This window comes from Conger conger, chromosome 9, assembly GCF_963514075.1.
Source record: "Conger conger chromosome 9, fConCon1.1, whole genome shotgun sequence".
Taxonomy (NCBI): domain Eukaryota; kingdom Metazoa; phylum Chordata; class Actinopteri; order Anguilliformes; family Congridae; genus Conger; species Conger conger.
The window spans coordinates 22162165-22174901 of NC_083768.1; positions in this window are offsets into that span (position 1 = coordinate 22162165).

The following is a 12737-nucleotide window of genomic DNA, read 5'->3' on the forward strand; positions in this document are numbered from 1 at the left end:
CCTACGGACACACCCAGTTACCTCGCGGTAACTACGTGGCCTATAGTGAGTGGAAATTGTTGTACGCGGAACGCTACATCAGTTTACCCCAATAAAGCCCAACAACGAAACAGCAACGAACTTTTACACCTGGAAAAGGACCAGCGGATCAGACGACAACGCGCTGCTAAGACGGGAACACCCCAGCCTGCGCATCTCTCCCGGACACCATTCACAGCACCATCGCCGCTTCTACAAGGACAGCATGTCTTTTGGATCCAGCAATGCGTATGGACTCAGTAAGAAAACAAACATTCAGGCATAGCCAGTGTTTAGTTTAGTCTTAACTGTTTTTGTGAATCTGTGTTTCAATATTTACCATCCAACCATTGTAATGTGTTTGGTTAGCTACATATATATGTACGTGAATTGATTCGCCGTCTTTTGCGCATATATAGAGTAAAACTACGCAAGTAGTCCCTTCTCACAGCTAACTCTAACTCATTACCACACCCAGAACTCTAGCGACACGCGCGCTTGCGCGCGCCACACACACACGCACACACACATACCCAACTAAATTTCCCTACTAATTCCCGTTCGTTTATCTGTTCTGTGTTTTACGTTTGTTTAATAAATATATTTTATTAAACCCCGGTGTCCGTTTTGGAATCGCATAGACATGAGAGCCGAGTTAAAGCAGTCTTTCGAAGAACTTCCACCCTTCAGGTTATCGGTATGTTTAATCATTAATATTGGTTATTTTAATTATTAATTAAAATACTAAATTTGTGGTTAGATATTTCTGATAATAGTAATTTTATGAGACTGATTACTTTTTGCAGTTATACTGCTACACAACGTTTAACTGGCGCCCCGGTTTCGTAGAGAGTAAAATCCCTGCGTTATTTGGCGGCCCGTGCGAGGACCCTACATAATTTGGAGTCCCGTGCGAGGACCCCTACATATTTTGGCGCCCCATGTGAGGAAGACTAGCTTTGGCTCAAATTTCATGTCTTGTGACTTCATAACGAATTCCCCTTCCTAATTTGGAGCTCTGCGTGAGAAAGACGAGCTTTGGCTCATGTCACGTGACTCCAGAACGAATTCTCGGCATTCTTTCTCAGCTAAATTGCCACCAGTGCAATTTTTTGAAAATACCGCTAGATGTCACCCTTGTACCATTTTTGAAAGCCTGCATGAGCCGCTTTCTCAATATACTGCCCCCTCGTGTAATATTGTGGCATTACATTCGTAATCTTACACGGTAGTTTGTTGATTGGCATTTACCTTCCGGTATAATACGTATTATCAATAATAGTATTATTAGCCGCACTGTATTATTAATTATAATTACTTTGTCAAAGTAATTTTAATAATTAATTGAATTTTACATTTAAATCCAAATTTAATTGTAATTTCAACCAATCACATTCTGGTATTTAGGATTAATGTGATCAGCATCACAGTTCCTATTTTACGGTCTGAATATCCGCCATATGTTCGGTCATTTTGCTGTTGTTGCATTGCAGCACCGCTAGTGCAACTCGAGTCCCTGTGTGATGCTATAGCTACCTTGTACTATAGTTAGAGAATATTCAAAGAGCGTTTTAAATTCTTTATCCTTCATCACAACTTGTATGTTGGATTGTGATTTTGGTGAACAATTCATTGCCAACTTTTAGGAGCTCAAGGCCCTTGTGAAATAGTTAACTTCAAGAGTACCCTCTTAAGTTACTGATTTTAGCTTTTAGCTTTATTTGGCTTGAGATATGGAACCCATATCTATTGATGAGTACCTTTCCTTTTTAGCCCAAGGTTTAGCACCTGGCTACATAGCTTTCCTGAATCAGATGAACCTCACTGATTGTAGGAAAGAAATGTTCTCATTAATCAACGAGAAAGGTCACTCCCCCAACCATTCAAAAGACCCAATTCTAAGTTGTCTGGTCTTGAATTTTGCCAGACAGATTAGTCTTGCTCTTCAGAGCAACAAAAACTTAGACTCAGAGATGGCATACCTCAAAGGACAACACACCAGTGTTTTACTTGAGCTTCAAACTGTTGGCAAGAAAGCAGTACAATACTTGCGTGATCTGCATTCAGCCGAATCAGATCTTTGTTCCTACAGAGAGGAATTATTTCAGTTGAAGAGTGGATGCCACAAGCTACCACATTTACTCTCTTCTGTAAGCCTGCTTTCTCAGGCTTGCCCAACTCCAGCTTCTCCTGCTTCCTCCTTACACCACAAGGCGGGGGAAGGGGGGTCACAAATTGATTCGGGTTTGTCAGATCCCGGTTCCACAGCTTGCTCTGATGGAGACTCGTCAGTCTCCTCAGATTGCAGTGCTGTTGACCACCCATGCAATGGTTTGCCCACCTCTTCCCTGGAGAGGGAAAGGGGGGACTCCATCCCAACGGTGGTCCATCTCCGCAAGGGAGAAACAGTCAGGCAAGTACAGGACTGTACCTTCCATGCCCACCCCTCTCGTGAGGAGGTCAGGGAACCCTCCCGTGGACACGGTAGAGGAGATCTAACGTTATTAATTGGGCACACAAAAAGCAACGCTAATCCCGCTAGCTTTCCCTTTATAACTGAGAGGATAGGTGACAGCTCTGTACAGTACACTGACAGCGACAATTCATCTTCTGCCAACCATTGTGAGAATGACAGTTTTGTAGCTCCACCCTCTAAACCAAACCGAGGACGTCGAGCTCCGCATGAAACGCATTCACATTCAAATGTGATTTCAGGCTCTCCTTCTCCAAACAGGCAGACTAGTGCAACTTCACATGGTCTTCGCTTTGAGGAGCTAGAGGCCATGGCGAAGTATGTCCACACGTTTGACCCCAAGGACTCTGAATTTAACATTCAGAGTTACTTGAGAGAAGTTGACTACTGTCTCTCGGATCTGCCCAGGGCAACCGATCGAGAAAAGTTTCGACTTGTATGGAAAACCTCTACCAGAGAGATCCATACATTTATGGAACAACTTCCACCACAGGTTCGTTCCAGCTATCCCAAGGTTTGTGAAGCGTTGGTAGCTGAGTACCTGCCACGGTTTGATCAGGCCACAGCCATGATCAAATCTGTGGAGGTTAAACATAGCCGTACCGAACGACCAAAAGACTTTTACCAACGACTTAAACATGCTTTTTTCCAGGGCAGAAACGGACCAGGCTTAGATGAAGATCAAGCCTTCAAATCCCTTTTTGTGCACAACCTGCACCCCTGTGTCCGAACTCATGTTTCACTGTTTTCAAGGGGCCAACACTCAGCCCTTGAATTAAGAAATGAAGCCCAAATGGTCTGGGACACTTTAAGGATTGTGCCCAGGAATGAGGTATTGGAAACAGCTAAGCACGTTGTTCCAACCAAGCCCGCCGGCACTTCCCAAGTTGCCCCATTAAAGTCTAATGGCTCAAAACAACGGCATGTGAGTAAGTTCCCGGTTAAGAGCCACCGTGGTCGCTTCTCACACTCTGATTCCAGCCGGAATTGGAGAGAAGACCGACCCGGTAGGCCCAAGCCTGAGAGTCACCAGCATGACTCTGATAGGGAAGATACCTTGTCTGAAGAGAGCTTCTTCAGTTCCTCTGAGGACAACTAAAGCCTCTAACCTTTGTTCAGTAGTGTGTATGCCTCGAGTAACCACTCAAGAGCTATCTGGTCTTGTTCAACCTCCATCAAAAGACTGAATAAGACTGATCTATAGCCGTGGTCTCCTCACAGGCAGACTCCCAGCTGAAGCTTTGACCACTTTCTTTTGCACACCTTTCCTACCAAAGGGGGGTGGCAAAATAAACCGGTAGTTTATAGCAGCCACTTAGATTTGCATGTAGCAGCAGCAAACGCAGATCGTAAGTAGGTACTGTAGAGTTAAATCCGACACCTGTTATAACTCATAAACGTTCATTGCTTCTTTCTACACCTACTGAACCATCGTAAAGTATTGCATGTAGAAATTACAGTGTAATCTTTACAAGTATATTGCCACACCCCAGTGTGCCTTACTCCACCTCTTCCCCAAGCAAGACAAGACCACTTGTGAGCTTACCACATCATTTAGAAATGAGACCACCTCTCCATTTCCTTCCTGATGACACAGCCATAAGTTTAAGCTTGAATACAGAAAGCTGCCCTAATTTGAAAATGCCCCCACATATTTCAAATGACAACCCTCGTCAGCAACCTGACTGTAGGGACTAGAACAATTGGTCAGTCTGAACAAGACTTCCAAAAAGGCTACAGCCTCTCCATCCTAGACCCCTACATCATCTGAACATTTTCATGGCTGGGTCATTCCTGTTGGTGCTCCACCTTCTGGACATCATCCAATAACTAACAAAACACCTGAACTAACAAAACGACTAACCCTTTCACCAAGGTTTCTTATGTTTTGTGACAATGTATTCACTGTTCGACCTTAGTGTTTCACATTGTTTGTATCATGTGTTTTAGACCAGTTTAGTTAATTGTGGATAAATGCCTGGATGTTTGTCAATCAATTGTGAACTGTGTTACCGACCCAATGTACTTGACCTGTGGACTGTGAACTGACTTTTGTGCTCTCGAGGAACACTGGCTTCAGCCGCATCCTGAGACCACAGGGGGGATGTAGGGACTACAACTTCCACATTCCCACAGGAGAATTCTGCGACGTCCACCACGAATGACGTCTAACTTGGTTCAGCCAATCCCGTAATGGCGGGAGCAATAAACGGTCCCGTATAAGAGCAAGACACGTTCTTGGGATCTCTCTTCTGCTTCTTTTCTTCTTCTGCTTCTTCTCTTCGACGCACCCTTTTTGGCCAGTCGCTTCAGCTCATCTGCTCCGAGACTCGGACAGAGGCTGAATGCTGCACAGCGCACTACCAGGCCTACGGACACACCCAGTTACCTCGCGGTAACTACGTGGCCTATAGTGAGTGGAAATTGTTGTACGCGGAACGCTACATCAGTTTACCCCAATAAAGCCCAACAACGAAACAGCAACGAACTTTTACACCTGGAAAAGGACCAGCGGATCAGACGACAACGCGCTGCTAAGACGGGAACACCCCAGCCTGCGCATCTCTCCCGGACACCATTCACAGCACCATCGCCGCTTCTACAAGGACAGCATGTCTTTTGGATCCAGCAATGCGTATGGACTCAGTAAGAAAACAAACATTCAGGCATAGCCAGTGTTTAGTTTAGTCTTAACTGTTTTTGTGAATTTGTGTTTCAATATTTACCATCCAACCATTGTAATGTGTTTGGTTAGCTACATATATATGTACGTGAATTGATTCGCCGTCTTTTGCGCATATATAGAGTAAAACTACGCAAGTAGTCCCTTCTCACAGCTAACTCTAACTCATTACCACACCCAGAACTCTAGCGACACGCGCGCTTGCGCGCGCCACACACACACGCACACACACATACCCAACTAAATTTCCCTACTAATTCCCGTTCGTTTATCTGTTCTGTGTTTTACGTTTGTTTAATAAATATATTTTATTAAACCCCGGTGTCCGTTTTGGAATCGCATAGACATGAGAGCCGAGTTAAAGCAGTCTTTCGAAGAACTTCCACCCTTCAGGTTATCGGTATGTTTAATCATTAATATTGGTTATTTTAATTATTAATTAAAATACTAAATTTGTGGTTAGATATTTCTGATAATAGTAATTTTATGAGACTGATTACTTTTTGGCGGCACGGATGGTGCAGTGGGTAGCACTGCCGCCTCACAGCAAGGAGGTCCTGGGTTCGAATCCCCGTCGGCCGGGGCCTCTCTGTGTGGAGTTTGCATGTTCTCCCCGTGTCTGCGTGGGTTTCCTCCGGGTACTCCGGTTTCCTCCCACAGTCCAAAGACATGCATGTTAGGCTGATTGGAGAGTCTAAATTGCCCGTAGGTATGAGTGTGTGAGTGAATGGTGTGTGTGCCCTGGGATGGACTGGCGACCCGTCCAGGGTGTATTCCTGCCTTTCGCCCAATGTATGCTGGGATAGGCTCCAGCCCCCCTGCGACCCTGTTCAGGATAAGCGGGTTCAGATAATGGATGGATGGATGGATGGATGATTACTTTTTGCAGTTATACTGCTACACAACGTTTAACTGGCGCCCCGGTTTCGTAGAGAGTAAAATCCCTGCGTTATTTGGCGGCCCGTGCGAGGACCCTACATAATTTGGAGTCCCGTGCGAGGACCCCTACAACGGTCATTGAAAGATGGGAATCTTTAAAAGTAAGACTAATCCCGGATCTTCCTGTAGCTTGGGAACCAAATTATGGAGTGGCGTTCTATGCCACATTTGGTGTTACTAGCCTGGAGACTCGCCACCTCACGTTTCAGCCGTTTCCCTTCTAGGTGAGCTGGAGGCAGAGTCTGACATGCGCATTTACTTTAGTGTTCCCGTATTATCTTCACATTTAGTCATTTAATTTACCCATACAAGGTACAAGTCCGCCAAGGAACTATTTTACTCTTATTCAAATACAGACGCAGAATGACCCTTTAATTACTATACACAATACTGTGCGTAGCACTGTGCTGTGTGTAGGGCTACATGTCAGTTAGAACATCCTACTTACTCAGTGATGTGCGTAGGATTGTCATACGGCTAGCGATGTAGGAATGGCCCATAGCTTTGGACTTGGATAGGGGGTTGTAGGGCTAGAGGTGGAGGTCTGGTTTACGCTTCAGGAGGGGCTGCCGTTGAATAGGCAGTTGCGTTATCTACCTGTTACTCGCCTCGGATGTGTGCCCCTGGGATTACTAGAGGAGCATGAGGCAGGGGGTTATTTGGTTAATCTTGTTCGTGTGTTGGAAGTCACAGATTTTATTTCTGTTTCTTATTCTCACTCACTTGTTTCAGGGTAGCTTTATGTTGGCAGTTTATTGGACTGTACTATTAGTGCTTTCCTCACGGCCTGTGAGTAACTTAAGGATCCCCTTCATGGTTGCACTTGGTCCTCCGAACCTACACACTTACAGCACAAGTCAGAAGAAGGCAATGCAGACCATAAGATGACCCCTACTTGACAAAGGTTTCTCAGTGCATACCTATTACTAAGGTAAAATGTCTTGTGATTAATAATAATTCAGTATGCTTAAATATATTTATCCTTGCTTAAGCCATTAGCCTCAGTGACAGTCATTATTTCTGAGTGGTTGAATTGGTTTCTGTGAATTATGAATTTTTGAAGCCAAGGGGTTGAAAGAGTTCTGAAGGATGACCTGAACGTCAGAAGGTTTTCCAAGAAGACAATATAATATCATCAACCGCTGATTACATTTATTTATTCAATGATGTTATTCACTCAATAAATAAATATTCAAACATGAAATAAATCCGTAAATGGCTTACCATACTTGCGACAAACAGCTCCAGGCTGCTGCTAGCATTAGAATCACAATCGAACACCCACATGCAAAAATACATCACCCGAAAGAGAACACGGCCATCCAATTTAACCCCCAGGACAGGATTTATGGGTACATAATTTTATGTCAAGTAAATCAACGATTTAGCAGACAGAAAATCCAATGCTTCATATTACAAATTTTTTCGTTAAAATATTTTCATTCAAATATTTGTATTCTTTTTTCCTCACTTACATATTTGGTTTTCCCACTTACGGATCAGTGGTACATAGGGATATAGCCAATGGCGGCTGGGCTCAGGGTGCGGGAAGGAAGCAGGGCAGTCCGAGGACGCCTACTGGTTATTGCACTTCTGTTGAGAGAGAGAGAGCGAGACAGACATCTTGAATTCTGTCGCCCTCATTCCAGTACTGTTACAGAAACAGTGAGAAAGAAAAGCAGAAACAAAGAAATGCCCTGCAAGGCTTTATTACCATTTTTTACCCACGCTTACTCTTCCATGGTCATAAAAGAATATTAGACAGGGAGAGTAAAAATACGCAGTGTAGTGAAAGAACCCTATTCACCGCCCATCAATGGCTGCTTTCACAAACAAGAACAAGAGAGAACGAGAGGAATGACAGCACAGAAAGGAAGCCAGAGAGAAAAGGATGCAGATGGAAAACAAAAACACATGAAAACAGGAGGACTGGGGAAGCGGCACAAGTGATTTGGGACAACAGAGAGCATTCAATTAGGATCAGGATTGCAGGGTTCATTAACTGTGGGAAGGCAATGGAAATGACCATCCATCAAGAGTAACTGCTGTAGGTCAGATAGGCTATCTTTATTTATTTATTTATTTATATGTCAGAAAGATACATTAAAGGGGTGTGTCCATGCAGGAAGTGCGTTAAATGTAGTCAGAATTGTAGGTATAATTGCACTGTCCATTTGGCAAGCAGAATTTTGTCAGTACAGACACTTACAATAGAACACTCATAACAGTACTGCCCTGAAACCTTTGACACATATTCATCTGGCCATAGTGGTTATGTGAAATCACTGGATCTGTGATTAATACAAATATTATAAATTGTTTAAAATGATGATTATGGTTGGTGAAACATGGTATTGGTCAACAATATGCATCGCCATTCTCATGTTAGAAACAATATTGGATTTAATGAAAAAATTGTTAAACAATGCAAGGTACATGAGCTATACCTTATATTACTTTTGTGACATGTTCTGGTCATCACACTAGATATTTGTCATTGATGTTGGCAGGCAAGCTGTGCTTGGCTGGTCATTGTTGCTTGCGGCCATCATTTGTGTGTCAGACCCTGACTTTGGTTGTTTGAGTGCATTCTTCACATATTCAACAATAGCTCTGAAATCGTAGCTTTAGGGCCCAGAAAACAGCACCAGTCGAGACACAGAATGCCCATGTTCACAGAAAGCTAGTTAGAGCAGTCAGTGAGTGGGTATTGAAGCAGAGGTAGCAAAAGTGCATGTAACACGTATCTATGCTTTAAATAAGGGGTCTCAAACTCCAGTCCTGGAGGGCCACAGGGTTTTAATCAGCAGTCAGTTTAGGCCTGGGAAACACACGGAACAAAACGGCAGACACAGCGGCCCTTCAGAATTTGAGTTGGAGATCCCTGTTCTACATCATTTTGCATATCTTCATTTGACAACTGTCCTGTCGAACTAGTGTTATAGAACGTGGATCATGCATGACACACAGCTGTCCGGTCTCTTACAAGCTCAAGAAGAGTGCGAGCACTTTCATACATAATAACCCATATGTCACAGAACTGTGTCAACTCTCATGCGAATTTACGATTTCTTACACACTTATACACAGGCTCTCAAACTGAAGGTACATAGGTTGTTTTTGTTTGTTGACATGCAAAATACCTTCCTTCCATTATTGAACTTGAACTTTTCTCACATTAGCCAGGTCAATGCACTTCTGTTCATCATACAATGCATGTCACTGGATAAGAGGCTATGCTAAATGAATGCAGTTGAAGCCTTGTGTTCACTAGGCTTGGGACATTTTCTTTTTACAATATTATGCCTATAACTCGGTGGAGCGGGCTTGTGTGTTCAATCCATTAAATATGATGCAAATATGATTGAGCAAAAGACAAAAATAATATATGTGTGCATAGGGCTATGCATGCATGTACATGCAAAGTACATTTGTTGGTGTGGGGGGGGAGGGTGTAACATTGGAAGATTAGTTGTTTTAATTGTTCAGAGAAAATAAAACAAGGCCATGGAGTCTCATGTTTTTTTTCCATAAAAAATTGAAATGGGTCATTTTGACCCAAACACCACATGAAGGTTAATGTGATGTAATTGTTTGTGAGCAAATTCTTTAACACCTGAACTGGAGGAAAATAATTATTATTGATTACTCACACTTTTTTTCGAGAGATTTCACGTGACTCTTATTGAGATATTATCATCTCTTCGTTAGTAAATGTTCAAGGGTTGGCATTTATATAGTGCCTTTATCCAAAGCACTGTAAAACTGATGCTTCATATTCACCATGCAAGGCACCAATCAGCTTGTTAGGAGCATTTGGGGGTTAGGCGTTTTCTTCAGAGAAACTTCGACACACCCAGGGTGGGATCGAACCGGCAACCCTCCAACTGCCAGACAACTTAACTCCTAAGCCAATGTCGCCCTTGTTAGTGGGCTAAAAGAGCAAGTCTACTGATGCATCAGAAAGAAGTCCCCTCAGATAGATCAATTTCAATGCCTATCCTTGCCTTATTGGCAATAAAGTAATGAAGAGCCACAAGGAGGGAATCAGAAGTGATGTGACAGGGTTATTGCTGTTCTGTCATGGAGCATTTCAGATGACGGCTTATGGAAGAGGTTGGGGAATGGTGGTGTTATTGTGACTTAAAGCCTCCATATACTGTGGGTTAAGCGCTATCTGCTATGAACACCAGTGCTTTGATTGCTCTAAAAATAATTATAATTATGAGCACACTCGTCTTGGTAAAATTGTATCTGTATCTAACCTTCAATATAATTTATGGTCTTAACACCCAGACCTAGAATGGCCTTGAATAATAACGGCTGTGGTTATTGGTCCACTGAAGTTTAATATACAGTGTTTTGATTTCTTTAATATCTTTAACAGAGTACACAATTATTTATTGATTAGCTGTAGCATTCCAATTGTTATTCCTTTGATTTTGATTTTTAATTGTATGGATATCAACTATGTGCAATTTATTGTTTAATTTTGGGACCAAGTTACACAGTAAGAATCTTTTTACATAATATGCATTCACAGAAACACCAAGGTGTTGCAGTGGGGCACTTCAGATATAATTAACTTGAATGCCAAAGTTCCATTAAATTAATGTGAAACAACTCTTGTACCTTCCAGATTTATTATTATTATTTTTGCTGGAGATCTCAAGATATATCCATCCATCCATCCATCCATTATCTTAACCCGCTTATCCTGAACAGGGTCGCAGGGGGGCTGGAGCATATCCCAGCATACATTGGGCGAAAGGCAGGAATACACCCTGGACAGGTCGCCAGTCCATCACAGGGCGCACATACCATTCACTCACATACTCATACCTATGGGCAATTTAGACTGTCCAATCAGCCTAACCTGCATGTCTTTGGGCTGTGGGAGGAAACCGGAGAACCCGGAGGAAACCCACGCAGACACGGGGAGAACATGCAAACTCCGCACAGAGAGGCCCCGGCCGACGGGGATTCGAACCCAGGACCTCCTTGCTGTGAGGCAGCAGTGCTACCCACTGCACCACCCGTGCCGCCCTCAAGAAATATACTTATTGCAAAATGGTATGTTTATGGACAGACAGACATTTGTAAATGAACCTATAGCTGATAATATAATCTTCTGAATGTCCTTCTAAGTACATGTGTAAACATAACTGTAAACCTTTGTAATCTTGCCGAAAACAATGAGACCATAGAATGAAACTTTATTGTTAGAAACAATTACGTACAAAACCTTGTGTATACACCTAATGGATTAGTTTTAAGTAATCACATCTGTGGTTATATTTTTCCTCTATAGGCATTTATTCTACAGGTATTTCCTCTGCAGTAAGCTATTAAAAATATCACTACTGTTAATATATTGTGTAATATCAGTTGATAGTGGTATGAAAGAATGAACATTATAGCTAGCAATATCTGGACAGCTCATGAGCAAGGTTAGTAAAAATAATGAATGTATCTGTAACCTATACTGATTAATCAATATTCTGTTTAGCTGTTGCTCCAATAAAGCACATTCTTGTCAGATCTTTCCTGGTGAATTCAATGTTTATGGGTCATAAAAATATGATGGTTTACATGAAAACGAGAAAAAGATGACCATGGCATGTGCAAGGACCAGTGTCTGCAAAAAACACACAAACAATTACATACACAAAAACACTTATCTTACTCAACATGTTAGAAAGGGACAGTCCCCTTTAACAACAGGATGACATTTAAGTAAGTCTGTATATCTGTATTCTGGATAATATTATGTACTGTATCAAACGTACTATAACCCGATTCAACTGCACTTCAATTATTCGTATGGTAGTTTGATATATTCTCTTCATTCTATCCTGTCCCTCTTGGTTTTTTATATTGTTTAATATGTTTTCACTCATAAGCATAGAGGCTTGATGAGATTCAACTGACGAGATTAAGAACTGAAGGGACTGTTGAATCAGCCTGCATTTGCAATGCTGAATCCACATCTCTCCTAAGATGCCATTATTAAAAGCAAAAGGTATGAGAAGGAAAAAGAAATGGTGAATGGTGAAGAATGGTGGTTAGAATTTTAAATGTTTTAAAAACAGCATTGCATGGTCTGTAGTGCTGTATGTCATACAGTTAGCGATGTGGAAACGGCCTGTAGCTTTGGACTTGGATACTCGTTTTGGTAGCTGCTAGTAGGGCTAGAGGTGGAGTTTGGGTGTACTGCTTTCATCATGACCTGCCATGTCACCAAGTTAGGTAGATGTTAGCCGGAGGTCTGGTTCACGCTCCAGGAGGGACTGCCCTTGAATAGGCAGTTTTGTTATCGACCTGTTGTTACTTCGGATGTGTGACCCTGGGGTTAGTTGAGGAGCATGGGGCAGAGGGTTATTTGGATGATCTTGGTTGTGTGTCGGAAGTACCCTGCTTTATTTCTGTTCCTTATTCTCGCTTCCTTGTTTCAGGGTAGCTTTATGTTAGCAGTTTGCCAGGGAACCTTTTCCTTATTTTATTCTTATTTTATTTTTTGCACTTTATTACTAGTGGTTATCTCACGGTCTGTGAGTAACTTAAGGATCCCCTCCATGGTCGCAACTCGGTCCTTGGACAGCAATCTTTCACGTTTCACAAAAG